General features: G+C 28.9%; 1 protein-coding gene across 1 annotated transcript in view; it reads right to left on the bottom strand.

The window, feature by feature from the left end:
* stg1 (stargazin-like protein) overlaps positions 1–12,524 on the bottom strand; it is a 415,841-nt gene that overhangs the window by 26,656 nt on the left and 376,661 nt on the right. The gene's annotated exons all lie outside the window — the stretch shown is intronic.

Raw genomic sequence — 12,524 nt, 5'->3', positions numbered from 1 at the left:
TGTCACAAGCACAAGCACAATAAACTGGCATGATACAAACGAGACCATAATCAAGGGAGTCAAAGGCTTTGTAGATAGTGAGCACAGAATAGAACGTACTCCTTTTGTGAATAATAAGTCTTTATTCTATTTTGAATATCTAAAATGAAAACCCAATACATTGAATGAATTTAAACGCAGTTGCAGCTTTGCAATTTTGTAACTTTTACTGAAATTAGATTAATAATTCTAGCCCAAAATTTCAGTTTTTATATTGGGCATTTAAACCTTAACCCATATTTCAAAAATTGTTAGTTGTAGATGAAAAATGAAGCATTTTCCGAATTCTCAGACCATTATCTTTAAGAAAAACGTACATTTGAGTTGGCTTGCTTCTCTTATTTTATCAAAATGAACTATGACAGACTGTACCTAAAATTGTTTGTAAAATTTTTTTTGAGCAGATCAATTTAATTTTTTTAAATGCTACATTTTGACAATGTAGTGACATAATTTGTAACATCATTCGTTTTGGAGATATGACATCATTTTTAATTTTTTTAATGACTGGTAATAAGAAAAAATTAAAAAGTAGTTAAAATAATTACCATAAAAACAATTATGAAAACTAACATAAAAAATGTGCAACAACAATTACTTCTTATAAAATAATAAAACACGAACAGAGAGAGAAAATCTTTTGTATAAAACTTTTAATAGCTTTTGTAACTTATTTTATTATCTTTTTTTTGTTTTTGTTTGCTTTGGTGCCAAAATGTTAAAAAAATCGTTTTGAAAAATGACTCATAAGAGTGATATTAATTTTATGCGCTACTTTTGTTTCAGTCTGTATTTTCAGAGTTAGGTTTTTGAGAAAATAAATTTTATCAAGTTCCTTAAACTTTGACCGACATCTTAAGAACTATCACTTGTGTACAAAAACGAATAATTTTGGAGTTTTAACTTGGACTGTTTAACTTCAATAAAAAAATGAATAGCTTATCTTTTATTCTAACTAATATCGTATTAAAAGATAACAAAAACTGTTAGTTGTAAATAAAAAATAAGACAGTTTTGGAAATCTTACACAATTTTTTTTTTTAATGAAAACTAACATTTGAGATGGTTTGGTTCTCTTGAGGATTCAACTTACTTGCGAAATGATGTCTTAAGAATTATTGTTCATAAACAAAAAATGGAACTCGACTTAGAATCCTTAAAAAAAGTTGCACACGAAAAAATTGTTTCAACTGTCTAACTTCAATAAAAAAATATCTCTTTCACTAAGTAAGAATGTGTACAAAAATAATTAGATTTTGACAACAGTGTATTATGCTATTAGGAGTAAAAGTGATACTTTATGTAGCGAAGCTGATCATTTTAATATTTTAGATAAACTACTTTAACTTGCTTTTACTATTACTATTCTTTATACTTTTATAATTATTTATAAATTGATAAAGACTGGAAGAGATTTTTGAATACATTGTTTTTCAATTTGGTATTTTACAAAAAAACATCTTTACTTTAAAACTCTCAGGTTTTAAAACGTTGTACATTGTTTGTGTATTTTGTTACATATTTTTAATATTCTTTTTTTAGTAAATATTAGCTGTTTTCTAACTATAAAATCGCCAACGTCGCATTTTACCGAATTATTTTTTTTAAATAACAATGGCAAAATTGTAGAATAGTTATTAATAATTAGATCTCTCATTGAAAGTATAAATTACATTAACTATTATTTTTTGAAGTGCATGAATAATTTTTAACAGCTAATTTTGAGAGAAAATGCGATGTTGGGATTTTTATAGTTTTAATCAGTAAATTAACGCTTTTTATTCGTTTTAGTGTCAAGTAGATTAGTAAAATTTTGAGATTTGGTAAAAGTAAAAATTCTTAGGCATAAAAGTTGTCGTTTTGTAACGTTTGCAGGTAAACTAAATTTTATCTACTTCCTCAAACTTACAATCATATTATGTTAAAAACTCATTCTTCTAGACAAAACAGAATTTGTAAAAAAATATACACGGTGAGTCAATAATGGATTATTTCTGACATGTTTTCCTGAGATGCAACCAAAAATACTAATTTTTCTTTCCACTTCATTTGATTTTTAAAGGCATTAATTGAAGCAACATTGTTTTTTTATCTTTTTAAAATAATGAAATTTTAGCAAAATGTCAAGGCGGACTTGACGATACACCGAATCCGAACAATGTAACCGTGGATTAATTTTGAATTTTTTTAAGAATTACCGTTCAGGTCAACTGGAATCAGTTTTATTGGTTGCATATTTAAAAAAAATCTAAAATAACCCACTATTGACTCACCCCGTATTTTTGGGAACCTCTATAATATGTGCTACGATAATCTTAGTTTTCAATAAATAAATAAAATTAATAATAAAATAAATAAATAATAAAATAAAATAAATAATAAATGAATAATAATATTGCGTTTTACTAAAAAATATCTATTATATGCTGGGTTTGACCAAAGTGTTGGGGAAACGGTCGTACAAAATTAAAGACGTTTAATTAAGCACAAAAACTTAGTCAGTTTTTTTTTCAAGTGGTGACCTAGTTTTTATACATATTTGTTTTTTGTTTTCTATGATGTCGAATTTAATTTACTGTCATTGCAAGTTTTTAAATTTTTTTTTGTACATGATAAGACATTAATTTTTGATTAATTGTTGATTTTTTTTAACCGGTACATTACATTACATTACATTAATCTTGCTGGAGCTGTCGTTTCCGATAACTAAAGTCAAAAAAATCTGAAGTGCCAAATAATTAATAGAAAAATTCAACTTTATCTCATGAAAAAAGGCTCAAACAATTTTTGTCATTGGAATTTTTAATTGAGATTGATGTCCTTTATCACCACTCTAGAGATTATACGATACTTTTGAATCACCCTGTATTTTAACTATTTTGTATTAAAACTCTGTTTCATCATGATTCTAATAGTTCGAATTTTTTTTAATAAACCAAAAATTTAACTCAAAAATAATTTTTATTCTATTTCTATTAAATTCTTTTCTGGAGAATATGTTGGCAACGACTTTTTGTGGATTCTTAAAATAGTTATAGATTCATTATCAAAAACCTATAAAAAGCATATACATAAATAACCTTTATAATGTAAATTATAAACCTTTTAACCGTGTCTTCAGATTATCTCATCTTTGACTTGTTTTATTTTTATTAAAAAAACGTGTTTAAAAATGTGTAGCAATTCTGAAACATCTCCTGAAGCATAACGCTTGTATGATACATTTCAAATACGGGTGTTCCACAATAGGTTTTAGGTAGATAGTCGTTTAAATTATCCATTGTAGTTTGTTTGTCTTTGCTAAATGTTCCTACGAGCCGTTGTAGACCTTCCAATCTCTCGAACACAATCCACTTAAACTCTTCAATCTGTTTCACCACCTGCGGAACGTCAAACAATCGACTGATATAAATTTTCCTCGATTCGAGTGAATTTTGTTAGTTGAAACCTCCAGATGGACCACCATCGACTTTATTGATGCTTATTTATCGAGATCGTTGAGAAAATCACGAAAAGTTCGCAAAGATCAGACCTCCGGGACATAACAACTCACTCGAAAAGATAAATAACTTAACGCGGCACGAGGGCTAACTTTTACGTTCTCGAATAGAATAAAACAATTTGTCGGAGGAGCGAGTTGCGGTTTTTATGATGATATCTCGATCTTTTCGGGATCAAAGTTTACAACAACTAATTCCGAGAATGTAATTCTGGGATTTGGTTTTTTGCGGCCATGTTTTTGCGTTTAGGATGAGTTATTGCGGGCGTACCTTTGCCTGATTTCGGATTCCGGAGCTTTCCGGGACGTTCTATAAATAAACTACGTATCTTACGTCGCACTTTTATAGTTATTTCAGGCAATTTTTTATACGACGAGTTTCCTTTCATTGCTTTTTCATTGTGATTTCGGCTACTTTATGACAAGTTTTACGGGGCGCAAATACTCAAGGAGAAATCGGAGAGGTTACCTCGAGGGTCGATTGAATAAGTTTTATAACTTTATAACTTGCTCGATCTGAAAAAACAGGGGGTTTCAGTTGAAACCTATTCACGAATATGGGAAAATAAAAAGCAACAAAAATTTGGAACACATTGTATTAAAATATACTTTTTCTACTTTGGTTTCACAAATTGTTCATTGAGAAACTGAAAGTTGTTTCACAAAGAGAACTTTTGTGCAACTGCTTTTAGTAAATTTTTAGTAGTTGTATTAACAGTGCTGGGCTGGATGTCTTTAGTCATCACTGTAATTTAGTGTGTGATATATGAACAGAGTTAAATCGTTTACTGATAAAGCCCGAATAATACAAAATTAAGAGAAAATAGTTTGAACAGATTTTAATATGTTACACTAAATAAAAACAAACAACAAAAATAGAAAATAGAAAAAATAGTATTTTACACTCGTTTTATAAGACTTTATTGGGGTACTCATTCTATTGGAGCACTTCTTCGTCGTGCTCCAAAACCATTCGTGCCACAATAAAAGGTTTTATAAAACTCGTACAATAATATATATTCGATTTTTTTATAATTAACTGTCTAAGAGCCGTCAGGTTGGCATTATCATAAATAGTAATCTTTTGAATTAAGGTTAGTGTAATTTTTTACCTGGAAAATTCAATTTCCAAATTTTTCAAGTTGTCTCCAATTTAAAACATGTACAACAACATATTTAGTTATTTTAGATCATTTTTAGACTAACGAATTAATGATTAACACTAACGTCAAATTGTCAAAAATGTCAAATACAGAATACAGCCAGTTTCAAAAGTGGTTGGACATGAACTTTTAGAGTGATATAGTCTTGGTCTTTATCAGAATTTTGACACTGACAGTATTGATTATATAATATATTATATATCATATAATATATAATATACTATAATAACATCATGTTGTATTTTGTGTAGTTGTATTAATTTTTTATTATTCTTATATCAATTAAAAAAATTATTAAAATTTGTTTTTCGCCCGGCGCATCCACCATTTGTGCGTGCATGAATTAAGTTGCCTATTTTGTTATGGCTTTTTATTATTGAAGTATTAAAGACGGTTACCTACACAGATAAAATAATAAATAATTCTAATTACGTATAACTGTCGCAAAATGTGTGGTATTACACATGAAGTAATGAGTTAAATCAATTAACACGGAGCAAAGTAACTCATTTTATAATTAGTTTTTTGATCTTGTGCCTAGTTTAGCTTCGAAATTATTGACTTTTTTGATAAAAAACATCCTGAACCAACAAAAACAGTTTGAATCTAATTTTGTGTTCTTGCCGTGTATTGGCGAATTTTTTTAATATTAATAAGTTTCTTAGGAAACCGGTGAATTCAACTGATTATTGGCTGTTTTGTTTATACAGTTAAACTTTCTTAGTAAAAAATAATCTGAGTTAAGCAAAGCATGCACTTCGAACCTCATATTGTGATTTAAATTGGGAAAATCTTTTGAATTTAGTGAACTCTTAAGACGAAAGAGCTAAATTGAACAAAGCAGAATAAAACTGACGCGTTTTAAACTTAATTTTTCAATTTTGATTCTGAAATTGCTGACTTTTCAAATAAAAAAACATAACCTGAGATGAGTGAACAAAGTTAAAATTCATAACACATGTCAAATATAATTTTGTGATTTCACTTTTTTTTTCTCGTTTCTCTTCGCTCTTCTCTTTTATCCCATTTCTTTCCTTTTATTTTTGTTTTTTTTTCTTGAACATCTTGAATCGAGCAATGTCCAAAATAAGGCATTTGGAAATGTCACAATAATTTTGTGTGATTTTTTTTCTTCTCCGTTCATTCTTCTCTTTATTATGTCTTCTCTTTCTGTTTTTTTTTTCTTTTTTTTTTGAAAGTGGTGAGTTTTTTCAGAAAACGACAGAAGCAGGCTAAAATAGTGCATATCATATTCAATTTTCTGATTATTAGCTTATTTTCTTTGTGGTATTAATAAGTGGGACTTCGTGACATGGAATGGAAATAAGTGATGTTTTTTTGTGAGCGATTGATTTAGATAGTCATTGACTTCAATAAATTGACCAAATATTTAACATAACGTTTTTGTAAATTGTTATTCTAATTAAACAATGAATAACAAAATATTTTAAATGGTGCCTTTTAAGAAAATCTACTGTTCTTTACAACTTTGACAACAGATTTAAAATTTAAATGTTTTTTCATGTAGAAATTTTTAGTAACTTGAATCTTTTTTTTCAATTATTTAAAATTATGTAAATAGCATACAGTAACTTCCAGTAGATACATAAATTTTACACGTTTTATTTTTTTTTATTTATTTTTTACACAGTACTTGAAATCGTCTGACGCATGTCAAAATAATGCATTTTACACATGATTTTGCGATTTTAAGCAGTTAAAAATAATAACTTGGGTTGAATTAACAAGTTAAAATAAACTTGTATTTTAAACCTAATCTTACACTATTTTCTACTTGTTTTTGCAAAACCTTCAACAATGTTTAAATGTTCTAAATGGATTACGATTTAGAATAATTTAGAAATCACTTGGTCCATCGATAAAAAATTTGTAAATAAAAAACAGTCCAAATAAAGCATTTTCACATAAATTTTGTAATGTTTTGTTTTTTTTATTTGTTTTTTATATATATTCTTCCATTTCTTGTGTTTTATGAGTTTTCCTATTATTTTTTTTTCTTGATGTTTTTTATTCGCTTTTGCATTTTAATTTTTAACTTATGCTTTTGCCTCTTGTGCATACTTTTTTGTCTTCTTTTCTTTTTTTTTAATTTTAAAATTACTTTTGAATTTTGTAATATGTTATCTTCTTTTCCCTTTTCTTTATCACTCTATGTTCCATTCTCTCTTTTATTATTTTCTGGTTTTTCTTTTTTTCTCCCTCTTTGTTTGTTCTCTTTTTTCTTCTTTGTTTTTTTCTTCTCTCTTTTTTTCACCGATTTTGTGACTAGGTTTGCTTTCACAGTTAGCAAGTTTCTCAGTAAAAAGCAACTTCATCTAAACCGAAATAAGTCTTAACAATAATCTATTTCAAATAATCGAGCAGGTAAGGGTATTGACTGAAAGACATTAAAATAACGCATTTTTTGACTTCATTTTGTAATTCTCGACGAATCGAGTATTAATAAAAAAAATAATTTTAGTTCTGGTCAGAACCTGAACGAGCGAAAAAAAATGTGTCATTATTAAATAATATATAACAATATGTTTAAAAAATATATAAAAAAACATAAAAAAATATTTGTTACTAAATTTTAGTAATAATTATATTTTACCGAAACCTGAAACAAACAAAAGGAGGCCAAATAAAATGTCTGATCTAATTTTGCAATGTTATGAAATGTCAGAGGAAGCTTTAGTTTTTGGTGTAAAATTGAAATTGAAACAAGTTATGTTTACAGAAACATAATTTATTGATTTCCACAAAATGATAGAAGAACCATTTGACTAAAGAAATCGTAGTTGATTGATTTCAACTACTCGAAAATGTTATTCACAACCTTTTCAACTTTCTCCTAAAGTTTTGTCTAGTCAAACATTTTTGAATGTAAAAATAAATACAATAATATTATTGAAGATATGACCACACCATGAACCGTCCTAGTATGTCTACAATTATTTCGTTTATAATCTATGCCTATAATATAAACGTGATTTCGGTTAAAACACACCCAGAGACATAAAACTTTAGAACTGGGTAAGTAATATTTATCGACTTCTTTGATAATTTGGTAATACTGCAGTTTTTGTCAAGAAAAATATTTTTGGGTTCTTCGGAAACGCTGTTAATTTCCATTTCAGTCATTGGATTGTTTGCAAAATTTTGCCAGAGACTGTCTATTCTAATCATACTACAAACTAGCAGTAGTTTTAACAACATTTTGTTTCAAACGACAGTTCACATTTGAACCTAATTTACTTGCTTCAAGTATTAACCAGTTTATTACAAAATAATGTTTCTAAGTATTTTTTAGTTGAACACGTTTCGAAATTATGAGAAAGCCATTACAACAGTTTCCACTGAAAAATCTTGCAAAATCAAGTACATTTTTTACTCTGAGAAAAAAAAAACTCACTTAAAGCTTTAAGTTTTTAGTGACTAATTTGCGGTACGATAGAGCTTTCGGCAATTAAAGTAGAGCTTTGTAGGATAAATGCAGTGTCTTGGACGCTGGAAATCCGACTATTTAACTGCCACAAAAAGTCTGGGAGCAAAACCAGCTGACATCTCATATTTATTGCTGTAATCGCGCTCGTCTACAAGGGATGAGGAATTTATTATATAAATCGCTAAAGTTTGACCACGAAATGGTCGTCAGCAAGGGCGAAAACGGCGACGGAAGATTTATAAGCAAAGGAGACACACTTTTTGCTGGGTTTATTTAGTTAAAAAGTATCTCTAAAAAATTATCTGCTTATCTTTTATGGATTATACAACTGAATATCGCTATTTTTGAGAAAATCAGTTGCAAGAAAAATATTTTTTTGATAATAACGTAGACTGTGGTCTGGTTTAAAAAAGTTACATTAAATTTTAATGAGTTGTTAAAAAAAGGTTTTTTTGGAGTGTATTCCCACAGGTTATGTAGGAGTATATGAAAGAGTAGTAAACAAACAAACTGAAAATTTGAAAAACACTAAAAAAAACATAAGATATTTATTTCAGAATGATATGAAAGTGTTTAATTTTACGCCAACGCCTATCCGATTTTTTTCCAAGAAAAATCAATATTTATTATTTTACAAAAATTTTACAAATTTTACAAAGTAGACCCCACATAACATATCCACAAAATGCTCATACAAATTGTATTCAATAATGCAATTAAATACAGCGTGATCAAAAACTGGCGCACCAACTTAATGGTGTGTGGTAGAGAACTGGTTACATATAAAGGTTAAAATAGTAAAAAAATTCTTTGTATTAAAGTTATTGATAAATAACGGATTTTAGATAAATGGTATGTGGCAACGTTGTCTAACAGTCATGATCGCAATAGAATTTGAGCAACAATAAAAATAAATTATTTTTGAAACGGTTTCCTAGGAAATAATTCCCAGTGTTGGCACATCTGCACATTGTGATTTTTTGAATAAATTAAATTTTTTTTAAATTAAAAAAACTGTTAAAGTTTGAAAGCAAATTTAAAAATAATTATTCATCGTTTTGTTACGGAACGATTACCTGGTATGAAACATAAAAACATAAAAAAATAATGAAAACTAAAGAAGTTAACACAATAAGTTTGTAGCACCAGAGTTTTTAAAATATGACTTTAGGAAATTTTTTCAACATTTTTCCCGTAATCTGCACTTGCTTCTCAATAACGAACCACTGAGTTGATGCGCCAGTTTTTGAGTACCCTGTATAGAGTGTTGCATTAGAAAAAATTGAGTTATTACCAATTGTAATTTGTCATTTACAGAAAATCGTAGTCTGTGATGGAATATAGACGCTGAGTTCGCTTTTATTGCAAAAGATGCGCTAAAGCTAAGGAATCAACTGGAAGAAATTAGTTAAGTCATCTTGAATGGTTTTGAAGTTATAATTTTTTCTATGATTCTATGCACCGCGCTATTTTGAGAAATAAATTAGCCTAAGTCAAAAACTATGACCGATAAGACTAAGGAACCTGGGTGCGTTATATCGACAATTTGGTTGGTCGCGATTTCAAAAATTCAGTGCAAAAATGTGACAAAAATTTGCGGTTTTCGTTTAATACAACAGAACGTAGTAGTGTTTTTTATTTAGAAACACCCTGTATACACATTAAAATACTTTTAGAATGTGCCTTATTGTCAGACCTTTGTTTAAAAAAATCAAATCGACATCTTGCATAGAAAAAAGTTATGGAACTTGCAAACACATTCGGGACAGTCTCAATGAGTTCTTCTTGAAAGAACATAAAAATGATTAATGAGTAATGTGTCAAAAGTTGTATTATTATACCATGTGATATTGCTATAAGTCTATAAGAATGATGAACAAGTACAATAAATTTAGAAAAACACTATCAATGACACTTTTTGATATATCAAACTGCATTTGAAATTCTCTAAACTAGCCAAAAGTAGAAAACAATAGATCATTCTATCACAGGACTAAAAACTAAACTATTGGAAGCGTTCTTTAGAAAATACAAATTGTGTTAAAACGTTTTACATCTAGTTAACTTTAAACTTGAGAATGTGAATGTGAATGCGAAAAAAATTTGTGCCGCTTTGCCCACTTGAATCCGCTGTCAATAAATGTCAAAACTGGAATTTCATAAAATGACAATTAATTACATTAATATTTTTGTTAAAAATCAACTCAAATGTTACAGTGTGCAAGAAAACACTTTTTATTACGAAACTGACAACTAAATAAATGGAGAATTGCTATATTTGATGTCTGAATGCTTGTCATTAGTTCTATAAGGCGGCATTTTTTATTTTACTTGAGAAACTCACTGGCGACAGATGGAAATCATTTTAACACACTTTGTATGAAGTGACTGGTATTAACACGAAATGTTCTATTACAGCATTTGATGTCGCTAACTGTCTTATAAAATGATAAGCAAGTGATCCAATTTAGAAAAGGACTTACAGTTGGTCTCTTATTACTATAAAAGCACTTGTTGCGATTTTTGTCAAGTATTTTCTAAGTCAACTATATAATTTTGAATTTTTCTTTAAGGAGCATAAATTGGTTCAAATTCAATGTATCAAAAGTTGTATTGCTATACCATGTGATTTTATAAGTCTTTTAACAGGATAAGCAAGTGATTTAAATTTAGAAAAATACTATCAATGACATTTCTTGTTATATCAAACCCTCTTTGAAATTCTGTAAAGTATCCAAAAATGCTGGAACTTAAAGTAAAAACAATGAATAAGTCTGTCTTAGGACTAAAAACCATTCACTATTGTTCTTTAGAAGTTTAATGATTTAAAAATAAAAAATAATTATAAACAATAATGATATTAAATAATTAAAAATATGTTACGATTTTTTTGTTTTTGATTTTATATTGAATGAGAAAAAACGATGAACGTTCAACCTCGATGGAGATCTGAAAACAGTTCAAACAGTTTTGAATACTTTCTTACACAAGAGAAAAACCGGAAATCTTGACAGTGTCAAAAATAAAAATATTTTTTTCTCCTATTTTGGTTTCATAAATTGTTCATCGTAAAACTGAAAGTAGTTTCCTAAAGAAAACTTTTGTACAACACCTGTTAGCAAATTTTTAGGAGTTGTATTGGCACTGCTGGGCTGGGTATCATCAGTCATCACTTTAATTTAGTGTGTGATCTGTCAACAGGGTTAAGTCGTTTATTGATAAAGCCCAAATAATTAACAAAATTAAGAAATAGTTTCGACAGATGTTGATAAGTTAAACTAAACAAAAACAACCAAAATATAAAGTCGAAAAATGGTATACTACACTCGTTTTATAAGACTTAATTGTGGCACTCATTCTTTTGGAGCACTCCTTCGTCGTGCTCCAAAACCATTCGTGCCACAAAAGAACGTCTTATGAAACTCGTATAATAATATACTATTGCAGTGTCCCAGTCAACTGTTTTTTTTAAGGAATCTTTAAACCTTAAATTTAAAAAAACACTTGTTAGTACTTTCTATTTTAAATTTTAAGGTAGCTGATAACAATTTTTTAAATTTGTGTATCTTTTTGCTGTAACTTGTGTTTCCATAACTCAGTCGAAGTAGGACATTTGTGGTTACATAAATCTGTGAGCATTTCGTGTAGTTTGAAATAAATTGGTCTAAATCCGGCGTTCGATCAATTCCGGTTAAATAATTGAATAGGTGCTTAAAGACTCCTTGTAAGTGGTACAATAGTTCTCTCCGGGCCATCTAGATAATGAATGATGGAGTCGAAGGCATCTCAGTGACCGGAAGTACATGCAGTAAATCCGTTCTGATGTCCGGCAACCTCTGCCGGAAATGAATCGTTAGCCTTAGGACAGTATCGGAACAGTGTTCGAATTGCTTCCATCACGCCCCAGAATGGATTGGTTCCTGCGAGGAGGAGCACTTAGCTGATTATTGACTGGCACAGGGGACGAAACGTCGCGTCGCACACCGATCCATCATCATCACAAAACGCACTCTCCAACGACATGCCTCTAATTTCATTTTATTGTACGAAAAAAGCAATATAATAATAATAAAAATCCAGCAGATGGACATAAAAAGAGTTCATGGAATCGTAAATATTGATTTCTGGAAGTTGTAAAATTAATTCCATTAAAAGACTCTCCGGGGAATATGGAAGCGATTTTAGATAATTTGAATGAAGCTAAAGAACTTCTGAAATTATCATTGGAATCATAATAAGAATCGAACTAAACGCCGGAAATTCGCTTGTTGTTCAAGCATTTATTCTCTCGATTATCAAAAATCCCCTTCAATTAATAAACTATAAATCGAACTCCTCTGACGCAACTTCCACTCAGCATTCAAGCCAATACTCC

Source organism: Tribolium castaneum, chromosome 6 (assembly GCF_031307605.1).
Source record: "Tribolium castaneum strain GA2 chromosome 6, icTriCast1.1, whole genome shotgun sequence".
NCBI classification, from domain to species: domain Eukaryota; kingdom Metazoa; phylum Arthropoda; class Insecta; order Coleoptera; family Tenebrionidae; genus Tribolium; species Tribolium castaneum.
This window is presented reverse-complemented; position numbering and strand designations above follow the sequence as displayed.